General features: G+C 30.1%; 1 pseudogene; it reads right to left on the bottom strand.

Moving 5' to 3' along the window:
• Nucleotides 1–10,766: 10,766 nt before the first annotated feature.
• LOC149202982 (cytochrome P450 78A4 pseudogene) lies at nt 10,767–12,496 on the bottom strand (annotated as a pseudogene).
• Between the last annotated feature and the right edge of the window lie 3,301 nt (nt 12,497–15,797).

Genomic DNA, 15,797 nt, shown 5'->3' with positions numbered 1-15,797 from the left:
CTGGGTATATGGTGGTCTTAAGAACCTAATTATTCAAAACTTGTTCATCGTATTTTTCTATGTGATAAATAATTAGATTACAGAGAGGTTATAATTCCAATTGAATAATGAGGGCTTCTATTCTCTATGGATGCTATCCAACAGACCTAAAATTCAAGAACTACTAACAGTTATATAAATATATTCAACCCAATTTTACTATGCAAGACCCAACAAATCGTAAACTCGCCCATTCAGGTGTAATAAATGGTCACAACTATAACTTCTTTCGGAATTTACAACTGATGAGTGAAATGTAAATAACGGGCTACACCAGAGCTTTACAATTTCCCCCCTCCTTTATCATGTCATTATATATGGGAAATCATAGCTACCTTCATAATATCATATCCCTCGTGAGTATAATTGAGGACATTATGGTAGCTCTATTTAAATTTCTAGATTGAACATCACCCTATAACTATTTCCTGGGAATCACCATTTGAATGAGTTTTCTTTATGATCCTACAATCCCCTAATATAGGGTACAAAGTAAATGTCAATTAGGCTGCCTTAAATCTAACTACTTCGATTGTTATTCTATAGTGAATCCTATGTTAATGCTTATTCTATAGTGAATCCTATGTTAATGCTTAGAAGATTCGCATAAGATCTCAATAGTCCATTTACATTTCAAGAGTAAATTTACATGCTAGGGTATATATGGAATTATTTGCAAATAGTAAGTACTATATAACAAGTCAGTTATTAATTTACATTTCAAGAATAAATTTACATGCTAGAATATATATGGAATTATTTGCAAATAGTAAGTACTATATAACAAGTCAGTTATTAATTGATTTTGTTGTTAATTTTGTATAATGAATATTATGTTATTATATTTTTTTATGTTTAAATGAATTATTATATTATTTTTATTCAATTAACTTTTATTTGAGATTAAGGAATATAAGTCTCTTTATATACCAAGATTTTATATATATATATATATTCATAAATGATTTTATTCAATAATATTTTGAACTTAAGGTAGTATTTTGAACTTAAGGTAATGATATTTGATTTGAAACTAAGGGATATAAGTTTTTTTATATGCCAAAATCTTATTGTTGACATGTAATTCTTATATCTATATATATATATAAAAGGTAGATTTATAAATGATTTTATTCAATGATATTTTAAACTTAAAGGATGTATTTAGCTTGAATAGGAATTCAAATACATTTTATTGGCTTTGTGATTTAGGATAAAGTTAACATATTTATTAGATTTTTTAAAAATTATTTAGACATCAATTTATATGCATTCAAATAGTTTCATTGGTGTTATGCTTTATGATAAAGATATTATAATTATATATGAATCCTTGAGGTAATTTTAATATGGTGAAAGTATCAAAGTTATTTTTAATAAGTTTATATTAATTAGATGGATTTTTCATTAAATATGGATTAATTGGATTATATGGATTTACTATTCCTCAAATTTCATGAAAAAGAATTGAAGGTTACAGAATATCCATAAAATAAAATAAAATTACGGAATTGAATAAATAATGTTTTAAATTATTTAAACATGGTATTTGTATTAAGATTTATACTAAAATTCATTTTAGTTTTATAAAGATAATGTTGATTGTATTGGGATTAATAGTAAAGTTTATATTAATTTTATAAGAATAGTCTTGGTTGAGCTTCTTTGCTATCCAAACAAAGTAAGAAAAAATACATAGTAACATATTTTTTAAAATTAGTTAAAATGAAAACTATAAATACTATTTTATCCTCAAAGACATTTTTGTTACTTTTTTAATTACAAATTTACCTTTATTAAAGTTTACTGATGATATTAATATTCTACTTAATATTAATATTAATATTAATTATTATATTATTATATTATTATAAGGAATCTTAATATTAATTATTATATTATTATAAATCAAGATTCTTTAGCCATATAGTTAACTAACCATATAGTTAAGCAACAATATACTCAACCATATTAACCAACCATATAATAAGCTATATAGTTAATTTTTGTGTCTATAGTTAATTATAATTAACATACCTATAATTAACAATAAACATAAAACTTAACATAACTAAAATCAATATAATAAATATGGACAACCCTAATCAATATTTAACACTAAATAATAATAAATTTACATGGCAATAATAAATTTGCATACTATGATAAACATGAAATTATTTACAAATATTTACAAATATTAAATTCCATAGAGAAATATTAAATATCATAAAGCAAGTTTAGTTTATTTTGTATTTCATTTTGTACCATAAATATTAGATTATTATTTTTTGATATTTTACAATAAATCAATATTTAACATTAAATAATAATAAATTTACATGGCAATAATAGATTTGAAAATATTAAATTCGATAGAGAAATATTAAATACCATTCAGCAAGTTTAGTTTATTTTGTATTTCATTTTCTACCATGAATATTAGATTATTATTTTTTGAGATTTTACAATAAATTTTATATTATTTTTTCAATTATTTGAGATTAAGGGATATAAATCCCTTTATACGCCCACATCCATGTGATATTGATATATATATATATATATATATATATATATATATAAAGTAGATTTATAGATGATGTTATTTAGCGATATTTTCAACAAAATTTTATATTCATTTAAAAAATATCGTGGTTTTTGAGTTTTATGATAAATATATTATATTTATGTATGAATTTTTGAGGTAATGTTAATATGGTATAAGTATTAAAATTATTTTTAATAAAATTTATATTAATTTGATGGTTTTTTATGAAATGTGGATTAATTGAGTCATATGGATTTATTCTTCCTCAAATTTCATAAAAAAGAAATTGAAAGTTACATAATATCCATAAAATAAAAAATTAAAGAAATTGAATAATAATATTTTTAAATCATTTAAAAATGGTAAATGTATTAAGATTAATACTAAATTAGGATAATATTGGTTGTATTAGGATTAATATTAAAATTTATATTAATTTTACCAGAATAATGTTACTTGGATTGTTTTGTTATAAAAAATAAAAAAAAAATCGCATAATATTTTTTAAATAATTTGGAAATATTAAATTATTAAAATAAATATAGATTTTAAACAAATTAACATATTTAAAAAAATAATTAAATGGTAAATAAATAAAAAATTATTTCAATTTTTTTGGTATTTTTTTAATTATAATTTTTTAATTATTAAAGTTTATTATTAATATTAATATTCAAGTTAATATTAATATTAATTATTATATAATTATATTATTTTAATTCAACTTTGGTCAACCATATAGTTAACCAACCATACAGTTAGCCAACAATATAGTCAACCATATAGTTAACCATCCATATAGTCATTTATATAGTTAACCTTTGTCCCTATGGTTAATCATGGTCAACATGCTTATAGTTAACCATAAACATGATGCTTGACATAACTAGATTGAACATGATAAATGTGGACACCCATAGTCAATGTTTAAAAATGTTTAATAGTATTAATATTAATATGGTTTAAAACGCATTGGTTTACTAATTTTCTTGACTATATTCGACTATGTTTAACTATGTTTGACAATCAACACTCATCAACGTCGATCAAACATAATTGCATATTATTATTATTGATTAATATCAATGGTCAAACATAGTCAACCACATTAGTCAAACAAACTCGACCTTTATAGTCATTGTCTAAATATCTAACCATGATCAAACTTGGTAACCCCTATGTTTACCATATTTAGCAACATAACAAATCAAAGTCAACCTTAATAGTCATTGTTTAAATAGTTGACCATGATCAAACTTAATCAAACCTATATTTACCATATTTAGTATTGAATTTTAATATTAGGGTTTTAATACTGAATTTTCATATTATGGTTTTAGTATTTGGTTTTACTATGGAGTTTTAGTATAAGGTTTTAGCATTGGAATTTAATATTGCTTCTTTTTTCGAGTAGGAAAAAATAACTGTTTTCATATTATATATATAAAAAAAATTATTTACATATTTCAAAATGTCATATCATAAGTCTTCATAGTCAAGTGAAATACATATCATGCTATCTAATATTATGATAGAAAACAAATAAAAAACTAATCCTTCATATTATTCTAATGTGTTTCCAGCACCATATGTGCACCAATACCTAATGAAGATATATAAAACTCAAAAATACCCAAAAGAGATGCAAGCTATAAGAATGGAATTTTCCCAGCCTCGTGGTGTTGGTCATTTTTGAATGTTTCATAATAGATCTCCTGTGGATTGAATCTTAGACCTATATTTGACAATGCACCCACCACACCATTTTGTTCTCTGTATATATGACCAAATTGTATCTCACCAAAATTCTCAATCATCTTGTTGATTCTCTAGATCCAATCAGTTAGCAATGGAGGACCAAATTTTGACTTCTTCAAAACCCAATCAATTAATATTAGGCTTTAATATTGTATTCTAATATTGACCTTTAATATTAAGGTTTTAATGATCACGTGTTGTGATGTTAGAATGGTACAAAAATCCATCCAGTGTCACATTGTGGCGAATATTATCGCAATGTGAAAAACATTGACGTAGTGTGATAATCATGGTCACAATGTTACATTACATTGCAATTGATTCAACATTGCATTGCAACATTGAAAAATTAGTCAACCATGTTATTTGAATATGGTTGACAATCAACGTTCCTCGTCTTCAGTCAAACATAATGTCGTGTCAATGTTATTGATTAATATTAATATTCAAACATAGTCAACCACAATATTGAACATAGCGAGACAAAGTGAACCTTTATAGCTATTATTTAAATAGTTGACCATGATGATATTATATTATTGGGTTTAATATTAGGTTTTATAATATTGGGTTTGATATTAGGATTTATAATATTGGGTTGATAATATTAGGGTTTATAATATTGTGTTTAATATTAGGGTTTATTATTGTGGCATTGGAATGATCCAAAAATCTATCTAAATCTCATTATGACAAACATTGTCGAAATGTGACAATAATTGTTGCAATGTTACATCACATTGAAATTTATTTAACATTACATTGTGACATTACAAAATTATAGTTTTATATTAGGGTTTAAAATATAAGGTTTAATGTTAGGGTTTTATATTGGCTTGGTAAAATTGGGTTTAATATTAGGGTTTAATATTGAGTTTATAACATTGGATTTAGTATGAGGGTTTATTATTGGGTTTATAATATTTGGTTTAATGTTAGGATTTAATATTAGAGTTTATAATATTGGGTTTATAATATTAGACTTTATAATATTGGGTTTTATATTAGGGTTTACTATTAGGTTTATAATATTAGAGCTTATAATATTGGGTTTAGTATTAGGGCTTAATATTGAGTTGATAATAAATGATTTAATATTAGGGTTTATAATCTTGGCTTTATATTAGGCTTTATAATATTGCATTTAATATTAGGGTTTAATATTGTCACATTGGAATCGTACAAAAAACTATCCAACTTTGCTTGTGACAAACATTGTCAAAATGTGACAATCAATGTGATAATCATTATCACAATGTTACATTACATGTAAATTATTCAACAACACATTGCAACACTACGAAACTAAGGTTTAATATTAGGATTTATAATATTGAGTTTAATATTAGGGTTTAATATTGGGTTTATAATAATGGGTTTAATATTAGAATTTATAAAATCTAATTTTTTAATATTAGGGTTTATAATATTGGGTTTAATATTGGGTTTATAATATTAGGGTTTAATATTGTGACGTTGGAATGGTATAAAATATTTTCAATGCCAAATTATGACAGGCATTGTCGCAATGCGTCACTCAATTTAACAATGATTGTTGCAATTTTAGATTACATTGCAATTTATTCAACATTGCATTATGACATTATAAAATTATGGTTTCTAACATTGGGTTTAATATTGTGACTTTGGAATGGTACAAAAATATATCCAATGTTGCATTGTGACAAACATTGTCACAATGTGACAACCATTATTGCAGTGTTACAATACATTGTAAATTATTCAATGTCACATTGTGACATTACAAAATTAGGGTTTTATACTAGGATTTATAAGATTGAGTTTTATATTACGGTTTAATATTAGGTTTATAATATTGTGTTTAATATTAGGGTTCATAATATTTGGTTTATAACATTGAGTTTATAATACTAGGTTTAATATTGTGACATTAGAATGGTACAAAAATTTATCCAACATTGCATTATGACAAACATTGTCGCATTGCGACAATCAATATGACAATCACTATCACAAAGTTATATTACATTGCAAATTATTCAACTTCACATTTTTGACATTATAAAGTTAGAGTTTAATATTTCGGTCTATAATATTGGGTTTAATATTAGCATTTAATATTAGGTTTATAATATTGGATTTAATATTAGGGTTAATAATATTTTCTTTAGTATTGAGTTCATAATATTGCATTTTTTAATTTTTTTTAGTATTAGGGTTTAATATTGTGACGTTGGAATTCTACAAAAATATATCCAATGTTGCAATGTAACAATCAATGTCGTTATGTTGAATTACATTGTAAATTATTCAACATTGCATAGTGTCATTACATAATTAGGGTTTAATATTAGAATTTATAATATTTGGTTGAATATTAGGTTTGTAATATTGAGTTTAATATTAGCATTTATAATATTGGGTTTAGCATGGAGATTATATTGGTTTTATAATATTTCGTTCAATTTGGAGTTTACAATATTTGGTTTATAATGTTGAATTTAATATTAGGGTTTATAATACTAAGTTTAATATTATGTTTAATGTTAGTCTTTATAATACTGGGTTTAATATTTGGTTTATAATGTTGGATTTAATATTGGGGTTTAGGATATTAGGTTTTATAATGTTAAGGTTTATAATATTCGATTTATTATTTAGGTTTAGTATTGTGATATTGGAATGGTACATAAATCTATCTAGCATTACATTGTGACAAGCATTGTCACAATGTGACAATCAATGTGACAATAATTGTTGCAATATCATATTACATTGCAATTTATTCAATGTTGCATCACGACATGAAGAAATTAGGGTTTGATATTAGAGTTTCTAATATTGGGATTAATATTAAGATTTATAATATGGGTTTAATATTGGGTTTATAATATTGGATTTAATATTAGGTTTTATAATATCGTTTCAATATTAGGGTTTTTAATATTTGGTTTAATATAAAGTTTTATAATATTGGGTTTAATGTTATCATTTAGTATTGGATTTAGTATTGTGTTTAATATTATGATTTAGTATTGGGGTTAATATTATATTTTATAACGTTAAGATTTATAATATTTTGATTAATAGTAGGGTTTAATATTGTGATGTTTGAATAGTACATATATCTATCGAATGCCACATTGTGACAAACATTATCGCCATGTGACAAGCATTGTTGCAATGTTAAAATACAATGCAAGTTATTCAAAGTTGCATTGCGACATTACAAAACTAGGGTTTAATGTTAAGGTTTATAGTATTGGGTATATACTATTGGATTTAATATTAGCTTTTATAATATGGAATTTAATATTGGGTGTAATATTTCATTTATAATATTTTGTTTAATATTAGGGTTACTAATATTGTGTTTAATATTAGATTTAATATAGGCTTTCAATATTAATTGAAACTTACTCACATAGTTAAATACTTAACGTATCCTTAATTTTATTAAAACTCTAATATTAAAACCCAATACTAAAAGTTAATACTAATATTATAATTAATTATTATTAGTCATATTATTAGAATTATTTTAATATTATAATATTGATATAATAATTATTATATTATAATTATAATTAGTATTGTCCACAAGGTCTTGGATAGATGGTGATCGGGTGCTCTGTTAAGGCACTCCTTGATATGAAGTCACCAGTTTAATTCCCGACCCGATTGGGACGATATATTAGACATGATGATGTAGTCTTCCCAAACACGAAAAAAAATTATATAATTATAATTAATATTAATATTAATAATAAATTTATACCATACACTTAATAATTATTAATGTGATTCATATATATTGATTAGTCACATTTGTTAATATGATTCTGGTTATTATTTAATATAATTAAAATATTAAATAAAAAATATTACATTTAAAAATTTCATGTATCAAAAACCCTCACCATCCAGAACCAAAAAAAATCACTAAAAATTATAAATATAATTAAAATATTGAATAAACATTATTTATTATTAAATATAATAATAATATTAAATAAAAATTTATATAGTTAGAAATTTCGTTGATAAAAAAATCTAACCATATGAACGTATTATGATATAAGCTTTTATTTTTATTAAATATCTGGATTTTGGACCTAATCATATTTTTAATCATATTTTTTTCCTTTATTAGTGGAAAAAAACACTTTTTCAATGATTTTTTATAACCGTCAAATAATTGATAACAATACTTATATAAAATTAAATATTAATTTTTTTAATTTTTAATTATAATAAATTTTATTGTAAGTGTGCTTATTTTAGAGCGAGAATTCAAAATTTTAATTAATTATTAATATTTATTAGATATATGGCACAAATTTAATTTCTATGATATATTCTAGAATATATTTGATAGTATTCATAAATAAATGTTTGATATTTATCTCCAATGTAGTTATGTATTTTTTCCTTTCTAAATAAATTGATTAATTTAAAAAGTGACATGACATTAATTATGGTTTTTTGGGCATGTGATAGTCAATGGTGTTCAAACATAACCTATTTATACATTAAGAATCTTCATGGTAAAGTGATGGTTAAGAATCTTGTTACGCATTTTTTTTAAATGTATATAATGCATATATTAATTATTTTTATAATGAACAATGATAACAATTTAAAATAAAGTTGTAATTTAGGTATTTTTTATGACTTTTTTTTAAGCAAGTGCCTAAATTTGACATATATTTATTGTCATTGTCATTTCATCTTTTTAACTCTTAATTATTGGCAATTTTAAAATCTGCTTTTCATTACTCATGTCTACGTAATATTTAAACTCATCCATTTGATTGGTGAGATAAAAATCTACATGTATCTATTTGAGAGAGAGAGAGAGAGAGAGAGAGAGAGATTACATTTATAAAAAGAAACTACAAATTGGAATGGAGAAAATAAAAGAATTTAGGCACAAGAAGAAACTCCAAGATAATCCCATAATGAATCGTGGTTATAGAAATTAAATAAACACAATATGTGCATTCACCATGACTATGAATCTTTGGGCATGCTAAAAAAATATTGTCACTATTCTAACTCACATCATACAATCCCACACCATGAACGAGAAGGTTGAGTTTGTGCACTCACCCATGTACCCTTTGTATGCTATATAAAATCATGCACTCACCCATGTGCCCTGCTATATAAAATACCTATGGGCATGGAGTATATAGAATGAAGAGTGCTTTAATAGTTCAATAAAAATAATAATAGTAACATAATAATTTTTTGTTTGATTTTGATATATTTTATGTAGTTTTTTCACTGTTAATATGGTCATTATATATCCTAGTTTATGAAATATAAATCTCAAATGGAAATTACCATGCCTTATATGCATTCCATAACTTCATAATTTAACCCGTAAATGACCAGGTTTGAGCCTTTCAAATCTTGGAACGTGGGATAGAGAGACCCATCGTTGCTAAACAATTGTGAATTTCTTCAAAACACATACCTTATATATTATTATTGTTTGAAATATTAGAATATTCCCAAATCCCTATTAAAAAGTAGAAATGGGTTCAAATTTGTTTTCTTATTTACAAGGTATTTTCTCAATCTAATTCATCACACTCATAGTTGAGATGAATTGCTTCCCTTCAAAATACATTACAACTAATGGTTTGAGCATGGTAATTGGGAATTTTAGCAAAATAATTCAACCTATTACAAAAACTCTAAAATTACATAAACAATAATTATATATAATTTTGGAAATCATAATCATTTACTAGTTTTAAAGTAACTAACAAGATTATATCTATCTATCTATATATATATGATTTCATTTTATATTATGGTCAAACTAAAATTGATAAGATAAAACACAAAATTTATATCACCAAAAATATTAATAAAATAAATATAATATTATAATTTAAATAACTAACATAAATGTATATAAAGTTTTTAGGAGTGTCTATCAAATTTATACCCTAATTAATATTCATTGACCTTTTAATTTATATAACAACACTAATTATATTATTTAACCTTCCCTGTAAATTAAAATAAAAATAAATTAATACTTGAAGAAGATTGAATCATTCCTAAGTCAAATCTCAACCAATAAATCATTGCTTGGAAAAAGATTCAATGACTCATAAGTCAAATCTCAACCATGTTGCACCAACGAAAACTCCATAGACAGATATATTATTTCATATACAATTATATGTACAAATTTAAAAGTCGACTATATTATGACATCCAGTAAAAGGCCGATTCTAGTGTAACATCTATCCCTAAAATTGAAATCTCAAATGAAAAGGAAACTAATGGTATAGAAAACGATGCATTACTGCATGTAAGGTGGTGGCTACGTTGGTTGACTAACACAATGCAATGATGAAGGAGTTAAAAAAAAGCACACATAACAAAGAAGTCTCACTCGAGAGGAGAGTATCTGTTAACTGGGAGGAGGGATCCTACAGAGGGGGGTCGCTGTAAGGGGAGTGGCCATTTCGCATGATAGTTTAAGGATCTCTGTGAGGTCCACCGGGTGGTTAGGGGAAGGGAGCCATGTGAAATGGTGAATCAATTTAGCCACCCACAGGTGAACGGTCCGCAGGCCGAGAGCCTTGCCCGGGCACACTCGCCGACCTGCCCCGAATGGCGCAAGCCGCAGGTCGTTTCCGGAGATATCCACAGCCTCACCCCCTTCGGCAGGGAGAAACCTTTCCGGGCGGAATTGATGAGGCCGTTCCCAGATCTCTGGGTCGTGAGTAATGGACCACATGTTCACCATGGCCGTCGTGCCCGCCGGAACGCACATCCCGTTTGACATGTGCCAATCCTCCGTGCAGAGGCGAGCCCATGATAAGAGAGGCCCTGGTGGATGCATCCTCAGACACTCCTTCACCACCGCCCGTAGATACGGCAGCTTCTCCATGTCGTCCTCCCTAGGGCTTTTGTTGTTGCCGACAACTACGTTCATCTCTGCCTGAACTTTACCTTGCACTTGTGGATTCAGCAACAACTCTGCCATTGTCCATTCTGTAAGCAAAGCGGTCGTGTCTGTGGCACGGAATATCAATTCCTGCATCGATTTCCGAAACAAATGAGAGGTGAAAGATTTTGATTCTAACACTAAAACTGTATTTATCAAAAGAATTGTATCGTGGTTAATTATGTTACCCATAGAACTGCGATCATGTCGTCGTCGTGGAGCTTATCTTCTCCTTGAAGCGAAAGGAGGACGTCGACAAAGTCTGAATCGTCCGTGTCGTTCCTCTGTCGATGCTCCTCGATGATGTCTTTGACAAACGATCTGACACGTGGGACAAGCCGAGCGCAGCGGCTGTGGATTCTGAGTGGGTCAAACACTCGGAGCCATGGCAGATAATCAGCCCAATTGAATGCTCCCAGGAGTTCGTATCCCTCATCCACCATTTCGCGAAGATTCTTGTCACTGTCGCCATCGACAGACCTTCGACCGAAAACGTTTCCCATTATATTATTGAGGGCCGCTTTCTGCAGATGTCGACGGAGCTTGACGGCACCGCCGTTAATAATAGACTCATCTCGAATGTCAGAAAGCATTGTCGTGCAGTACGCTTGACGGCCAACTTCGTGTGCTGCAATTCGCCGCGGAGCGAAGAGATGCGCAGCAGAAATCCTCCGCAGGAGACGCCAATAGTCACCGTTGGGCGCAAATCCCATCGCCCTGCCGAACATTAACTGCTGAGCGGATTGTTTGAGTGGTCGGTCTGCAAAGTTAGGGGAGCTGAGCAAGTCTCTGGCCACGTCAGTATCAGATGTAATCACGGCCGGTGTGGAGCCCAAGCTAAGGGCCATGAGCTTCTTGGCACCGTGAATCCGAGCTAGGTATTCGAGCTTGCGGTGAGCAAGACCGACGCTCAGTTCCATGACGCTTCCGACTATCGGCCATCCTTTGGGGCCAGGAATGGTGATGCCTTTCTTGTGTCTTCCGGCCCATGCACAGCCTCCAGGGACGAACCAAGACACCGTCGCAGCACAAACAATAGCGATAAGTAGTGCTATATAGAGAGGCCAGTGCTCCCATGCAGAATTATGGTCAGTCGATAGAAAGAAAGAACCACGTACTTCATTATTGTTAAGAAAAGAAATGCCATATACCCACCAACTCCCATTCGCAGATGTATCAGCAAACTCCATTGCATAGATATAGAGAAAGCAGAAAGCACAGAAAGCTTTAAATGAGTGAAAGAAATGGTGACATTAAATAGAAGATCAAAGCACTTCTCGTATCGGGAGATGCGTAATTCGGGGAAATTGGCAAGCTAGGAATGGCGGCTACTCATCTAGTTTCGTCTAGCTTCAGGCACGAGACGATCAGACAAGGTGCTCTAATTTAATAGAGCGGTGGCCTGGCGGGTCGAGGCCACTGGGTGGGGAAGGATATCCTGTTCGCTTTTTCTTTTTGTACGACATTCGAAACTCGACATGAATGGACTAACAACTCCACTTAATGCACCGACGGCTGTTACTCATCGATTCATTCCACACCAGTCGTTGTCATCGGCCTTCTTGTCAAACCAATAAAGTTTTTTTAAACATCTGTTCTGATAAATTAGAGGTGGAAAGAAATATCGTGAAAATTCTGAGACAAAGGTGGGGATATGTGAAAGACATTTCAAGATATAAATAGGATTTTAAGAGGATAGAGCTCAGGGAACAAAGCTGGTGGAGTGTTTAACTAGTTATTAATGAAATGACATTCTGCGCACATGGCGACCACCACACCGAAAAATATTCAGAAAAGGCATCTTTAAATAGACCCATATTGGACTATTATTCCATTCAATTATGAAAGTAGAATGAACGTATGGCTGTTCACATCATGTTATTCCTGTTCAACAAATTCCATGAGAAAATAAGGTCGTGTTCACATTTTGTAATTCGCGTTCAACAAATTCCATGAGAAAACCATGTCGTGTTCACATTTTGTTATTCGCGTTCAACAAATTCCATCTACTGAACAAAATCAAAGTACTGTTATTTCATTCTTTAACGTTAAACTTTTGGTCATGTTATAGAGTCGTGGACATGACCAGGCATTCTTATTGTCATTGCTAGGGAACAAAATCAAAGTACAGTTATTTCGTGCTTTAACGTTAAATTTTTTATCATACAATCTCCCGTAATTAATTTCACATAGTTATTTTTATGTTTTAGAAGAGCTATTTTAAATATATAGTTTTTTTCACATACGAACCCAAGATTAGAACTAACTCTCATGATTTCTATAGTGAAACTCGTAGTTGGGCAGTTCCTAAAACATTATGGATGGTGAAACTCGTAGCTGGGCAGTTCCTAAAACACTATGGATGGAAAGGATCTACCATCTCTATGAGAATATGAACATCGAGGATGAAAATCACTTCTTAGAGTGCTGGGTGTACAACCACATTAGATGTCAGTGTCATAATCTTTGTTGCAATACTAACCTTCGTAGCATTTTACTATGTCAAAATTATAGTGATCTCGGGAGGCTTCTCTCCAAGCTTTTCAAGCATAGTAATAAAATCTTAAATCAAACTAAATAATTCGTTTCTTTAGGTCCTATAGACCAATGTTTGGTCCTAGTTGACTTTAACCACCACCACCACCACCATCATATATATATATATATATATATATTTATTTTGAGAGAAAAAATATATATAATGTTGCTTTATAGGTGGATTAATTAAATTTAGGTCAAAGAGTTGTTTAGAAAAATCTCAAATAACCACAATTTCAAATAGACATATATAATATGAACATCAAGGATGAAAATCACTTCCTCTTAGAGTGCCCCTCGTACAACCACATTAGATCTTAGTTTCATAATCTTTGTTGCAATAATGGCTTTCCTAGTCTTCTAGATGTCAAAATTAAAGTGAACTATGAAGGCTTCTCTCCAAGATTTTTGACCATAGGAATAAAATCTTAAATCAAACTAAAATAATTTGTTTATTTAGTTTGAGAGACCAAAGTTTGGTCTTAGTAAATGTTAACCATCATCATCATCATCATCATCATATATATATATATATATATATATATATATGTCTTTGAGAGAAAAATTATATATAATGTTGTTTTATAGATAGATTAATTAAGTTTAGCTCAAAGAATTGTCTAGAAAAATCTCAAATAAGCACAATTTCAAATAAACACAGATAAGTAAAATAATACAAAAAAACATGTTCATAATGCCTTCATGCAATGAGAAAAGCTTTAGTAGTGAACTCCATGTTATTGACTTCTGGAATTTCATATTAATCAAAGGACCATTTGGGAAGCTGCAAAACCTCTTTACAGAGTTGATCCGCTTTCCCGTTCAATTCCCTATGTATATAAGCAAATGTGGTCCTCTAAAAAAAAAAGTCTATATTGATTTTACTAAAGGGATATTTAAGTGTCTTTCTATTAGCCTAATCAATTATACTAACTTTGAATATTGAAGAGAGGCTAGATATTCTTGACACTATGTGTAAGGACCTACAGTCCTTGACTCGCCCACCGGGTGAGTGCGACCGTGACCAGTTGGAGGGCGCGCGGGTGAAACCGTGTGCGCGCAGTTGAACCTGAACGAACAGCAAGGCGAGCTCAACTTGGTTATGCGATGGAGATATGTTATGCGCATAGAGGTTGGGCGAGCTACTTATAGGCATGGTGGCATCGTGTTGAACCTTATGGAGGCCGACCAACAAATGTGTGGAGCCGACGGTGGTTGGAATGCATTTGGAAGGAAGTCGACTTGAAGTTTAGAGCATTTGTAATGACGTGTGAAGGGTGGGTAGGTCGGCTAGGTAGCTGTGACCTCGCCCTGCCCTGCGTATATATTGGAGGTGCGATGGAGGCATGTCCACCATCACTCAACGATCAAACAAACTTGCTCATAAGGAAGGCGTAGAGGTGCAGAACTTGAGATGCGCCCGTTCTTGGGCGGGGCTGCACTGTGACAGCGTAGTGTTGGGCGAGGGCGCGAGCAGGAGGGCTCGACAGTTGGAGAAGGGCGTGCACGGGTGTGTGGTGCCCGGGTTGTGCAAAGGAGCGCCCGACGATGAAACGAAGGGTGAACACTCGGTTTGTGCGACGACTTGGCATGGATTCTTGGATGACTCGGGTGAGTGCTCGCCCATCGTGCAAGTGTGCACGGTGACTTGGTGAAGTGTTGAGATTGTGAACGGAGGTGTGTCTCTGGTAGAGGCGCCCGTGTGTGGCGACTTAGAGGCGTGCCTGAGTTGGGAAACAACACGATCGTGCGACGAGGTGAACAAAGGGTTGGTGAGTCATGCGGCAACTGTGCGGAGGTGCCAACGAGCTGGGCAACTGAGTTTGCCGAAGTTGTGAAAATTGACAAAGTGTAAATTTGGGGTTTCCCAAGACTTAACTTGTACTTTGTAAAAGTGAAGATTGTATAATATATTGATTCGGGTAGACTCATATTGCAGGGAGTTGCGCCTCC

Source organism: Pinus tabuliformis, chromosome 2_1 (genome assembly GCF_031772625.1).
Source record: "Pinus tabuliformis cultivar Carrire ecotype Pingquan chromosome 2_1, CPIR1, whole genome shotgun sequence".
Classification (NCBI taxonomy): Eukaryota; Viridiplantae; Streptophyta; class Pinopsida; order Pinales; family Pinaceae; genus Pinus; species Pinus tabuliformis.
Note: the sequence above shows the minus strand (reverse complement) of the source record. Positions and strands in the feature narration are given on the sequence as shown.